The following is a 14,281-nucleotide window of genomic DNA, read 5'->3' on the forward strand; positions in this document are numbered from 1 at the left end:
TTTTTTATTTTTTCCTTTGTCATTGAACTTATAGTCTTAATGTAACAACACCTAAAAATATCTTAATGTAAAAAGGCACAAAACTGAAGAAAAATACTGTAGAACAATTCTTCTGGTTTATAAATATGTGTGTTCATAGCAACCTTATTTCCGAGATTTTTTAAATATTTGACACTATACGTATCAATTTTTTTACTACTTTTACTTCCATCACTCAAACACTTATTATTTTATTTAGTATAGCTATTTGCGTTGGAGCACTTCTGTACAAAAAATAAATTCTAAAGTGTTATATAATAGCAATGTCCGAATTTTATTATTATTTTTTCACCAACGTATTAAATTACTTAGAACGAATTACAAAGCGGAAATACAAAAAGACGTCCGAAGAAATAAAATTCATATAATAAAATATTCTATTATATACATTCCGATTCGTATTATTGAAATATTTTAATGTGAAGATAATATCTTAAAACACCTTGAAATATGTTTTCCAATGTACTGGTTTAATGAAATCCAAAATATATCTTTCATTCTGAGAGCCACCCTTGGCCAAAGATGATTCATAATTTGAAGGACACGTAAATATTAAGAGAATGATTAATAACATAATTAAAAACGGGTTTCATCTATTGGTTAACCTTGCTTCGCATGATGTAATTAGCCTGTTCTTAAACCGTATTAAACTGGATTGGACGTAATACATAAGCATGTTACACCTTCGTCTCACAATTATGTAAAGAATTTTCAAACCGTTGAACTCTGAATTAAGCTGGAATAAAATGAAATTGAACTTTCTACAGATCTATATGGTATACTGTGGTATGCTTTGTTAAAGTGAGGTGATGAACCTGTTTGATCGCCTTAGCTCATATTGATCAGCAGAGGTCAGTTACTGGCAAAATAGTCAATGAAGTATATCCAGAAGAAAAAATGCGCAAGATAGAATAAGCAGATCGGAAAGATCAGATAGGATTTATGAATAATGAATGTACACGACAAAGATTTTGTAACTTTGGATCCGCATTACCTTGCTAGTTCATCGTTTCGCTTCTGTGCAATCAGAAGGCAGTATATACATAATATAAATTAATTTCCATCGTTACATAAAATCAGGTGTGATTTTGTACAGTACTAAGTGTTTGATTAAAATTAGTAAAGGATCCTTCATCCTTAGGAAGGATTCTTCTTCACGCTGACGGTGCTTTTCCCTTTCAATGTTTTTCAAGCTTACAGCACAGTTTGACTTCAGGCGATTTCTTGCCGCCAGACATTTCTCCGTCCGTTGGTACTAGCAGTCGGAATGTTAAGGACGACCGCGCCCCGTCCTTGGTGCAACGGGAGACATCTGACTTCCCTGCCGTCATAAGAGGAACAAGGAAAGGCTAGGAAAGCAAGGACAGGTCCGAATACGACTACTACAGGTCAATAATTGTTCCGAAGGCTTAATTTATTCCATCCTTTCAAAAATCTAAAAACAACTTTCCCCCCGGTATTTCCATGAGTATATTTCAAGTGGAGGAACGGTCAAATGCGAGATTTCCATTATTCTGCACATCTTCAAATAAAAGAAATGTCCTTTTTTAAAAGGATATCACTGAAGAAGGATGAGAGGATTGCTTCCACTTTAGACACTCTTCTGAATTATCGACTAGCTTTTTTGGCATTAAGGTCATTACCTCAGTGAGGTCGAAAGAAAATATTATTTGCACTTAGACAACAATAGTAAAGACATTTATTATTGCTTCAGCAACAACAATTCTATGACCACAAAAATAATCACTTTGTATTAATGTAATTAATCATCATTAATTAACAATCTCGATTTTTCTCAAAATCTTTTATCAAAAATTGAAATTTGAAAAATGCCGAACTTTCATCTATGAAGACGTCAAATTTATTATAGAAGGACGATAGAAAGGCTAAGATATCAATTGTATATGGAAATATTTAAAATGTATATTGATTACTGAGCTATTATTAAAGGTCAATTGGATAAATGGCGTAGAGGTGTGGGATTTTTAGCAAACATTCACACGTTTGCCTGCAGACGAAATTTTGGTCATGTAATAAATTAAAACTTATTCACAAAATAGGAGACCTTTGCGACCCATGTAAATATCGTAGCATTGCCGTTTTCAATAGGATCAAAATTTAAAATTAAAATTTGTCCTACCAGACATAGAAATTGGCTTCAGGAAAGGAAGAGGATGTTGAGATAATTTTTTCATAATATTAAGAATTGCAAATGGTTATTTGAAGATTAAAAAAATAGAAAATCTTATGCAGTCTTTATCGATTTAAAAAGAGCGTTTGATAGTGTCAACCACACTAAAATATGGTACAAAATATAATTTTGGAATTAGGAGAAAATTACTGCAGATCATTACATTTGCAGTATTTATTTTAAAAGAAAGAAATTTTACTTAAATTTGGACAAAATGTGAACTTTATGTACCTTTCAGGCTCCTAATGTCCTAATACACTTTTTAATTAAATGTCTTGACTTCTTTCAGAAAAAATATTTATCGAAATATTTCTTGCATTCGAACTTAAAACATACTAATATTCTAAACGTAATATTATTATTGGACTTAAATTCCGGTGAGTTGAAAAACAACATAAATGACATTTTTATGTTCTATATAGAAAGTATCAAAGTAAATAGTCTCTTCACAAATTAAATGTTATTTGATTTATTTATTTTAATTATAGATTATATGTTTTTGCTAGTTTATTATATACATACACATTTAATATAATTTCAATGTTATGTTACTATTATTTTTTTTGCGTTATTTACATATTTTGTTGTATGAACCAACATCTGTATGTTCTAAAATAAATAAAAAAATTACCTATACACGGATCAAAAAAGCTGCTCCTTTTAATGATTCATTATTTTTAATGTGCATTTTAAGTTAGTTGTACACTGGATTCCTATATAAAAGGCTGTACAATTGAAAAAAAAAACCACTATTTTGTCTAAATTGACTTAAATTAAATCCACACGCAAACATATATAGCAGCACATAGCTAAAGCACAAAAAAATGCATATTCAAAATAGAATCTGTCTAGTTGTCGAGTTGCAAGATCAAGGACATCAAGTAGAAGGCGTGAAACCGTTTAATTGTCTTGAAACAAAACAGTTAGTGATTATTTTTGGAAAACATTGAATTATTATTTTCGAAAATGTTTCAAAGCTGATTTTCTCAGGTGGGCAGTCGGCTTGGGCGGTGTTCGGTGTTGCCCAATGAATGAAGAAATTAGACCATGCCCGTTGTTTATTCCATAAAAAAGGGGTTTTCTTCATTTACATAATGTTATAACAAGCCTAAAACTTACTCAGCTCAAAACAATTTCAAGCCTCTTCAGATTATTATTTACATGGGTAACGAAAAATGTTGAGCTTTTTGATAAAGTACGATGTCCAAATACTTAAAAATACCTTGGTTTTTTTTAGAAAAGAACTGGTTTGAAAAGCTAGAGTAACCACATTGACACACCCAATGGAATTTTAAAAGCTGAAAGTTTATTCAAACTGCCAGTTAGATTGTATATAAGGTACTAATTTTGCTTATTTCTTTGCAATTGCAACACTAAGTAATAAATGAGAAGTTAAAACTTATAAATTGTGCACAATTTGTTTAATAAAAAATACGTCCGGTAAATGTTCGAATTTATATTATTGTTTATTGATTACAAAGTGTTAAATTTATTAAATAATTTAATTAATAATTTGTAATGAATTGTTTTAAGGGGTTAAAGCATTATTTTATCATGTGAAATCAAGACTTTCAAAATAATATTGACTGTTAAAAATGTTGTTGAAAACACACACACACACACGCGCGCGCGCGCGCGCACGCACACGAAGGTTCAATGGGGGTTGGCGGCACGAAAGGCGCCTTTCTGCTTGTGCTTGTTGGAGTGACTGTGTGGTTCGAGATCTTCAATGAGAAATACAATCGAGGCAAGGTTAACAAAATCCAGCAACTCATGACATCACATTAACCAGGGATTGCAGGTAGATATTGCATCGAACTGCCTGCTTATTAGCAAACGAAATTCCTTTTAACATTCATGGTTCGCGGCAGGGCAAAGATTTGATATTGACCAGCTGGAATCACACATATCTTTTCCATGCTGCCCTCACCCGGACATTGGAGAATCAAATGTGCCGAGGGATTCCGTAAACTATTGCACTTCCACTGATGGAACAACTAAATAATTAAGTGCACTAATTTCGTGGTCCGCTTGACCAATTAATATATTACAATTAATTAAGGTTTTTAGTTGAGATAAAAAAGGCAATGGCACGAGCGGGATTCGAACCCACAATCTTCGGCTAGATACGCCGCTGCTCTACCACTTGAGCTATCGTGACCTCCATCCCCTCGAGCACTAACTTCCCATCTCAACTCCACCTTTTGAATTTTCCCTCCTTTTTGCCATTTTTCCTTTTTTATCTCAACTTAAAACCCTAATTAATTGGATGATATTAATTGGTCAAGCGGACCACGAAAAATTGTGAGTTTCTAATAACAATGAAAAGGAATCTTCACACCCCGAATATTCTAACTTACATTTTTATAGTTTATTTATTCGCCATGATCCACTCTTTAAAGTTTTGTCTTTAATCAGTTATGCTTAGACAAAATCCTTGATCGTCCCCGCGTTTACAAAAGGAGCAGGTGAATCAAAGGAACTGGGCACAGAGTTCGGAACGTTGAGAGGAGCAACAACTCTCTTCAGTCCATTGCGGTCGCGGTCGCGATAAATTTCACATCCGAAGTGCCTTGTAAGAAGACAAGTGGCGTTCCGGCCGCGGGAAATTGATTTCATTCCTAGGAGCAAAAGCTAAGCAAAACAAATCGGCGTAATAATAACGAACGGCTAAGTTCTGCGAAATAATAACACTAGAGGCACACACACGCACCGATGCATATTCGTACAAAAATCATACTGACAAAAAATTTAACAAAAGATATATAAAACGTCAGAGGGAAGGAGGAAGATTGATTGATTATCGCTTTATTTAACAATCACTCAAGGTTTCGTCTCTAGGACCACTCTTACACCTAAAGTGAAATTACAACAAAATTATTTTTTAATCTCTACTCAATCTACTATACACAAAAAGTTGAACAAAATAATTATCTCTTACAAACTTACTTGTTTACAGTGAATTAACACATTAAAAATAAAAAGTAATCTTTAAATAGGAGCAAGCATAACTTCTATCAAGAGAAAAAACTAACAATAGATAGTAGTTGTAACCAACAATATTAAGGATTTAACATCATAAACATAACAGTTGTAAAGATACATTATCAACATCTTAACATGACAATCTCTGTATTTAATTGGGGAAAAAGAAAAAATAATAATCCATTATATTTCGTGGTCCGATTGACAAAATAACTTCTTTCAATTCATTAATCTTTTTATGTAAGGTATTGGTGGAAATGAAAAAGCAAGTGTCATGAGCGGGGTTCGAACCCACGACCTTCGTCTAAATACGCTGCTGCTCTACCACTTGAGCTATCGTGACTTCGATCCACTCGGACACCAACTTCCCATCTCAATCCACCTTTCGAATTTTCCCTCCTTTCTGCCATTTTTCAAATGTCGTGTAATCAGGTTCGATTCTGGGCGACAAATAAAATGACCACGGAGAGCATTAATGAAGATATACTTCATTTTATTAAATCTATGAGAGTTCGTGGTCCGATTGAAAGAATAACTTATTTCAATTAATTAATCTTTGAGATTGATTGGGATAAAAAAAGTCAATGTCACGAGCGGGATTCGAACCCACGACCTTCGCCTACATACGCCGCTGCTCTACCACCTGAGCTATCGTGACATCGATCTACTCGGACACCAACTTCCCATCTCAACCCCACCTTTTGAATTATCCCTCCTTTTCACTAGTTTTCAAATGACGTGTGATCGAATTGGATTGAAAAATGGCAAAAAGGATGGAAAATTCAAAAGTTGGGGTTGAGATGGGAAGTTGGTGTCCGAGTGGATCGATGTCACGATAGCTCAGGTGGTAGAGCAGCGGCGTATCTAGCAGAAGGTCGTGGGTTCGAATCCCGCTCGTGCCATTGACTTTTTTATCTCAACTAGAAACCTTAATTAATTGTAATAAATAATTAAGGAGGAATTTAAAATTAGCCAATGTACAAGCAATCTTTTAAATGGCTCCCCGAGTTTTTTGAAGAGAAGAAATCTGTAGAATGTCTATTTTTACCGACAGCCGGACATTATTAGAAATCTTGGTCAATTACAGAAAACAAATTCCTATAGTAATATGAAATTTGAAACTTGCTAATATTATTTAAATCGAGTAGTTTTAATTATGTTAAGAATCGAAAGAAACCAAAGACCTGAAGAAAGTGATCCGTCTTACAGCAATGACAATATTTCTGTCCTCCCTTAGCGTCGTAATGCGCTGAGATCCACTACCAGACCTCCTCTGGCACTTCCAGTCTCTCGAACTGACTCTGCGACAACCATTGCCGTACCTCTATGATTCATTCTCATAATAATATTGCGAATTTGTGGTTCAAGATTATGTCTTTCCATGGGTAAAGAGATAAGACGAGAAAAGGTGTTTGTTTACAAAACGAGTAATCTTCATGTTTACTACTCTTAAGTCCATCTGTTATTAAAATGTGGAATTAAAATTTCATGGTTTTTCGTTCGTATTTTCTGTTTTGTTTTTTCCAACGAACAAGAATATATCGGTTAATTTAATTAAAATTAATAGAATAAGAATAAATTACAAATATCCCTATTCATTTTTCAGCAGTTTATTTTAAGCGTTTAAGGACCTAGTATAGAGAAGAAATTTTCCAATGATTTGCCATGTTTTTGTTTCTCTTTTGTTCGACTTACTACTACTTCCTTCTACATCGGTAATAATTGCATAATACCCTTCCAGTGTTTTCCTGTTGGCACACCGTGAAGATGGACCCCTCATTATTCGGTACGCATAGCGTCCGCTCGGACAGAATAACCTATTTCTACTTTCACCCATACTAGTCATTGTCACTTTCGTAAAAATCCTAATTTTTCTGCCTCTCCCACACTCCCTCTCTCACTCTCTCTCTCTCTCTCTCTCCCTCACCCTCTCTCGCTCACTCTCTTGGCTTGGACACGTTGTGCATTCGTAACCAATTTTCCGGAAGTAAAATCCACCTGGGAGCAAGATGGAAAAAAGAAAGGATCCATCTGACGACGTTTAGCCACATTCTATGGGGCTGGAAGAAAGCATCTTGCATAACAATGAACTATTAAGAAAGCACTTTGTTTCTTGCAATTTAAAAAACAAATAATTATGAATTAAATGACTATAAATTAAAATAATCTCAAAATATTTTTCTTGCTTTTAGAATTTTTGCAAATAACGTTTCAGAAAATACAAATCTCCTGAGAATTTAAGGAATTTTTAAACAAGGATGATGATAGAAAATGTACGTTATCCGTAGGTTTAGATGTTAATCAGAACGTGCACACATGGTGTTATAAAATCGATAATTAAAAGCAAGAATGCTGCTCAAGGAAAACACTCTTTCCGTAGATTATAATACGTTCTACGACATCTCAAAAATCGCTCGACCGCAAATCCACGTGGTGCCTCCATCTCACGATACCAACCAGAACTACTTCCATGTCTTGTCGAAGTATCTATCGACGTTTTGCTGTCAAAAAAAAATCTACATAGAAATTAATTATTCTTTTTTTGTAATGTCTTGGTTGAGATGAAGAAGTTGGTGTCAATAGCGGGATTCGAACTCATGACATTCGGTTTATTTTACTTTGTTCCTCTTAACTCTACGAATGAACGAGAAATTCAAGATCACGTCACCGTCGCACAGAAATGGAGCTGGGATGAGTATGGCAGTTTACTTTTTGGAAAGATAGTTCTACTCACAGAAGCGTGCCCACTGTCGAATTATTGTAAATTTAATAATAAATATATGAAATGAAAGGGTTACCAATGGGCTCGCCATTATCCCCAATTTGTGCCGAAATATTCTTGGATCACTTTGAAAAAATTCTACTCAAATCAAATAACAAATTAATTAAATCTGTCTTCTTTTCGTAAACGCTATGAGACGATATTTTATGTACTTGATCGGAAACCTTAGACGATCGAAAAGAATTGTTCCAATTAATTATTTCTTTACGCCCTAGAGTAAATTTTACATTAAAAATAAATGAAGATGGCTGTTTAAACTTTTTAGATTTGAAACTGCTTACAAACATAGTAAATTTTAGGCGTTGACACGGCGCTAATCTCTGTAAGGTAAAAGTCCCGGGTTCGAATCCAGCGGCCCTGTATTGCAGCAACCCGACAAAAAAAAAAAAAAAAAACATATTCACTACACCTCAAACAATTGCTTTCACACATGTCATCTACTACAGATTCCCATAAAGTAATTACATATTTATTTATTTTAAATATTTATATTAAGTGTTAAAAAATCACTGAAAAAATTGTTCGTTTAAAATTTCTCTTCACAGTTTACGCCCGATAAAAGTTTTAGTGTGTTAATATATTTGATGTTTAGAAATTATTTTGGTTTTGTTGTAGTATCATAGCCATAGAAACCCTATGAAGTCAGAACCCACTGGAGGGCTAAGAGGTTCAGGAAATATGATGAATACATCTACTTGAGTTGTTTCATTATCTATTAATTTGTGAGATAGCAATGACGATAAATGTCATGATAGCTGCCAAGCTAAACTTTAGATTAAGAAAAAGATATGTCGATTAAATAGTAGTGCTTGTCTACCATGATGACGTCTGAATTCATGTTTCGGTGCTAACGCGGCAAAATAGTATTGCTCTTGGTATAACTTTCAGATTTTCACATCGTGGAATTGCATGAATCCAAAGAATCTTTGTTATCGAGAATTATCCCATGTTCGGAATCTTTTCACACTAACAATTTTAAATTGCCTCAAAATTGCCAGAAAAATGTTTGTTTTGCGAAGGTCATGTATAGTTTTCATTGTACAAATTTTGAGTTTCGATACTTCGTTTCCATGCACGTAAGCGATCTACAAACATCTTCAATCGGATTTAACCAATAATAAAAATAACCAATTTCACATCAATAGAATTAGAATCACGACCACCGACGATGTCTGATCTTGTTCGTGACGCGACCAAAATTTGTCCATCTGCTTCCATATTCACCTGAAATAACCTTCAGATTCTTCCCAGCCAATGTAGTATTATCTGAAACTAATTATCTAAATCCTAACACTTGGGTGAACTAAAACCTACCACAAACATACCAAATCAATAATAAGCAAGCTGTTTTTATTAAAAGGTCAAATATAGTTTTACTTTGTATATTTTCATGTGATCTACATAAATATTGGCAAAATACAGATAAAGAGAGCTGTAAATTTAACTATATAGGTAGAGATAGATAGAACTTTTTTCTCCGAACAAGATACATAAACAAACATCTAAGGTCATATATTAAATACTGTATTACGAACAATGCACAATTTAAAAAAAATTATAATGCAGTTTCATGACCAGAAAGTTAAATATGTTGATACAGTTGAGAGAGAGAGAGAGAGAGAGAGAGAGAAAAAGAGAGAGAGAGAGAGAGAGAGAGAGAGAGAGAGAGAGAGAGTATAGCTTTGCTTTTACAAAAAATTTGGAACTAGGATTACTAATAGCATTTACATCTATGACGTTTGCATTAAAAAAAGGAAAATAAAATAAAGTAAAAAAAGGACGTTCCAGTTGTCCTTTTTTTTACTTTATTTATTTATTTTCTTTTTTTTACATGCAAACGGGTCACAAGTTCAGTGTTGCACTTGGCCGCTCTATTCACGGACACAACCTTCATATTCAGTCGATCAGTGAAAAATGATTAAAAAAACAGAAACAAAAAAAATTAAAAAAGTTCACATTCAGAAATTTTCTAATCATCGGTAATAAAATGATAATAACACATTTAATTTAATGTTTTTTTTAAGGTCGATTATAGTTAAGCATTCGCCGAAAACTTCACCGCCAGTGTTTCTTTGCCACTTACTTGTTACTTACGGGCAATTTTTTTTCATGATTTATTCTTGATTTTGTTCATCCTTTCTTAACAATTTGTGTCAACCAGGTAAAAATTGCTGCACACGACCTCACCCTCCATTTTTCGGCCACAGCCTTCAGACTTGACGCGGCCAGGGTAAAATTAATTAATAAAAAAACTTTTATGTAGAAGTGAAATTTTCTATCGAAGATTTTTTTCACCAGTAGGAGAAAATGGTAACATAGATTTAAAGTTCCTACAAGACGAACATAAACAAAACGAACATTATGACTTGGTATTGGGCAATAACATAAAAATCTAATTGTATAATCATTTCAAAATATAATAATTTTTTATTTTAGATCTTCGCACAATAAAAAACGTCGACTTAAATCATCAGATGCTTGAAAAGAGTTTTTTAATATTTTTTTAATAACAAGCTCAATAACTCCAATAAGTGATAGCTAAATAATAAAATAGGCGTACATCGGTTTAGAAATGGAATTTAAACTGTTGATTTAAAGCAATTGAATTTATAATCACATACAGCTAAGGTAAAATCTGCATGATCTATGATAATTAAAAGATTTTTATAACTTAATTCATGCTAGCACAAGTATCTAAAATTTATTTTTAATATTTGTTAATTGTGATGTCTGAATGCTTTGTTTATTTTGATTTGTTTAAGGTAGTAGAGAAAAGAAATGTTCAATTGAGATATGAAGGTTCCATGAGGTCATCCCATGAAACTCGAGGTAAACAAATAGCGAAATTAATTTGCTCAGAAGTCGTCATAGATCAATTACCTACCTATTTCAAGTCTTGCCTTTTGCAATGCAAAATTCTAAAGGGCAAAGGTTTCAAACAACAATATTTAACGATAGGATTGAAACCCTAGAGATTTTGTCCAGCGTCGGTATTAGTCTCCAGCGCCAACTCCGCTCCCATGATGTGTGTTTCCCAACATAGGACGAATATGATTCTTAATGTTATCTAATCAGATAGTTCGGCATATTAATCGATATGGAGATGTCGCAGACGCTTTTTCAGACTCCTTGTTGGTTTCCAAAAATAAGATTTTACGAGCTTTGTGTGGTTCATGGAGCCTTGTTTATATATAATTTTTTGTATTTTGTATTTATTTTTGTATTTATTTTCCTTAGCCACAAGTTTTTATTAATTTGCAGTTATTTTCTATTTGTAATCTACGTATATTAGCAGAAGGTTGTGGGTTCGATACCTTACATAAAATTCATTAATTGAAATAAGTTATTTGGTCAATCAGATCACGAAATATAGTGGATTATTATCTACGTTCTTGTACTCTTGACGGTTCAGTTTTGGGTCATTTGAACCGTTTAAACTGCAATAAAATGACTAATGAATAAAATAGGATAGGTTCATGGAGTCCGTTTTGAGGAGTGCAATGTTATTTCAAGTGTGTACATTACAATTAAGTCAATTACCCATTTTCGACCTCGGTGACCGTGTTCCTAACTGGGCGTGACCCTTCCGGTGTATACGAAGGTTGGAAGCATTAACTCGGGGTAGACCGCAATGAAGTTTCAATCTGTTAAATTTTTATTTAGGTTTTTCAAACCTTTTTGGGGTATTTAAAATTAAAGCGGGATATTATGGGGTACAGAACTTATTAGTATGGCCAAGGACGAACTGGGTCGGGGAGGCATGGTGAATAATGCATTCTTGCAAATAAAAGGCTTCAACGCAAGAAGCAACTTTGGTTTCCTTTACAAACTACTATGACATATGTAATATCATATAATGTTGAATATTTTTTACTATTTTTAATAAAGATAGGTAGCAACTTTTAGTAAGACGTTTAGCTCATAGTCACTAATATATAACGTATAACTATGTTTAAAAAATTATTTTAAAACGTTTAAAAAAATATGTAAAAAAATTTAAATGATTAAACATGAGATATGTTTAAAAAATTCCGACAAGATTCAATATTTTAACTTAACATACGAGCAGCAATGAAACACCACTCATCTTGGATCTTCTGCCGTATTTCCAAACGGGTAAAAGTTATGAAATGAAAGTGTCAAGGAAGCGGTCAACCTCGGTATTAAGATAAAATACTTATTTTTTCTAATTTATTTTTATAGGCGCCATCAAGGCAATCGTCCTAGGAAAAATACGATCTCCTGAATGTCGGACAAGAATGTTTCGTAAATCTTTGTTTTCATACTGTCCGCGATGAACGAAAAATGGATTTTATTTCGGCACGAAGATTGCTTGTTCGTCGTGACAGTCCGAATGATGATTAAACCGCTGTTAATTGATAAAAGACGGACAAAAATCAAGTGGTACCGACTTATGTGTATGTCGTCGAATGTGCCAAATTGTAAATTTTTTGATATCCGTCGACTTTTTTTAACATCGATTCATTTACAAAACCTATTTATCATCGCTTCTTTTACTAAGTACTCTCAAGTACTATTAACCAACAGGATATTTTGAACCCTGCAGAAGCGAATTTTATTTTTTATTTTTTTACAAAAACAGTTTGTTAAAATAGGTGTGAAAATGTTAATATAAGGGAACCGCGGTAGCCGAGTCGTGGGTTCGATTCCCAACGTCGCCTCTGGCCCTTTTTTCCCGATAACCCCAAATTTGAACAACATATATAAGAATTCGTCATGGCTAATATGCAAAGATCATAAGGAAAAAAAATGTAAATGATGCGAACGACAATAACAATATAAATAACCTCAAAAAATGTAATAAACTCTTACTCCCATGCATTTCATATCTTCAAAATTATTATAATGTTCAAGGGGAACCTAGATTATAAGAAATGCAAGAAAAAAATTAAATCGACGAGAATTATTTTACTTATATACTTCACGTTACGAATAGGATGGGAGATGCTTAAATTATAGCGTATCTTATTATTTAACAAAATCTGTAAAGATGAATGAATGCAAAGTAAAAGAATGTAAATCTAACTAACATGCTACTAACTGAGAAGATTAATAATTTCTGAACATAATGACTCTGTTAAAAATAATTTTAAAAATTTAAAATAAATTATGACAACATTCTCATCACGAAGGTTTATTACCTTAATTATAAAGTTAGAAAAGCTCTGCCTCAAACAAGAACCTGGGACAAACAGAGATTTTTATTTTTTTTCGAATTACTGTTGTGTTATCTAGTAAGGTATATATTCTTCATAAATTATAGACAAAACTACAGTAAAAATTTAAAATATAAAGGAGCCAGCCGATAGATTTTTAAATCTGGTTGGACATGCTTCTCTTATATGTATTTATTGTTAAATAATAATAACAAAAATTAACTTATATAATTATATGAATATATGATAATAATTAATTTATGATATATAATTGATATCAGAGATAAAGGCTTTGTCAGAATATATGAAACATCGTTTCAATTACCTTTCTATGAAAATTGTGATAAATCAATTTAAGAAAACCTGAAATGTATAATTGATAACTGGTGAAATAGTCAATAATGATTATTTATGATACAGAGATTTTGTACATACGATGATTATGAGATTGAGCGATGACTATCACATCATCACACACCACTCAATGAATTGAATAAAGACAAACACGCACACACATAGAGCGCGATATAGAGATAAAGAGAACTATAAATAGATATATCGAGATAAAGAGAGATAATAGAGAATAGAGAGAGAACTAGGAGCTTCTTCCGAGCTAGATATACAAACAAGCGCCTAAGATCATGTATTAAATATTGAGGTAGGAATAATGTACTATTTAAAAAGTTGTAGTAAAGTTTCATAACCAGAAATTTAAATAATTGATACACTTGTAAGAAAGGGTTGAAATAGAGGAATAGAGAGAGAGAGAGAGAGAGAGAGAGAGAGAGAGAGAGAGAGAGAGAGAGAGAGAGAGAGAGAGAGAGAGGGAGAGAGAAAGAGATTAGGAAAGAGATAAAAAGAAATAGATAGTATATAAATAGATATTTTCTATTATAAATTATTGTTTGCCACAACAAATTAAAAGCGATTTCAACTGTTTTGATTAAATCGTTTACTTTGAGAAATTTAAGTAAAATAATTATTTAGAATGTATATCTAAATATAGCTAATAAAACAGATTAGCATTACTGTGCGTTTAATCAAAAACTGAATGTTTCCAAATTATCTAAACTGTATGTTTTTCTGTCTTTACTGAAAAAGCTCGGT

General features: G+C 32.8%; 1 non-coding gene across 1 annotated transcript; it reads right to left on the reverse strand.

The window, feature by feature from the left end:
* Nucleotides 1–5,800: 5,800 nt before the first annotated feature.
* Nucleotides 5,801–5,873, reverse strand: Trnah-aug. Its single transcript has one exon. It is a non-coding gene; the product is annotated as a tRNA-His (tRNA).
* Between the last annotated feature and the right edge of the window lie 8,408 nt (nt 5,874–14,281).

This window comes from Cimex lectularius, unplaced genomic scaffold (genome assembly GCF_000648675.2).
Source record: "Cimex lectularius strain Harlan isolate CLEC.00 unplaced genomic scaffold, Clec_2.1 scaffold32, whole genome shotgun sequence".
NCBI lineage: Eukaryota > Metazoa > Arthropoda > Insecta > Hemiptera > Cimicidae > Cimex > Cimex lectularius.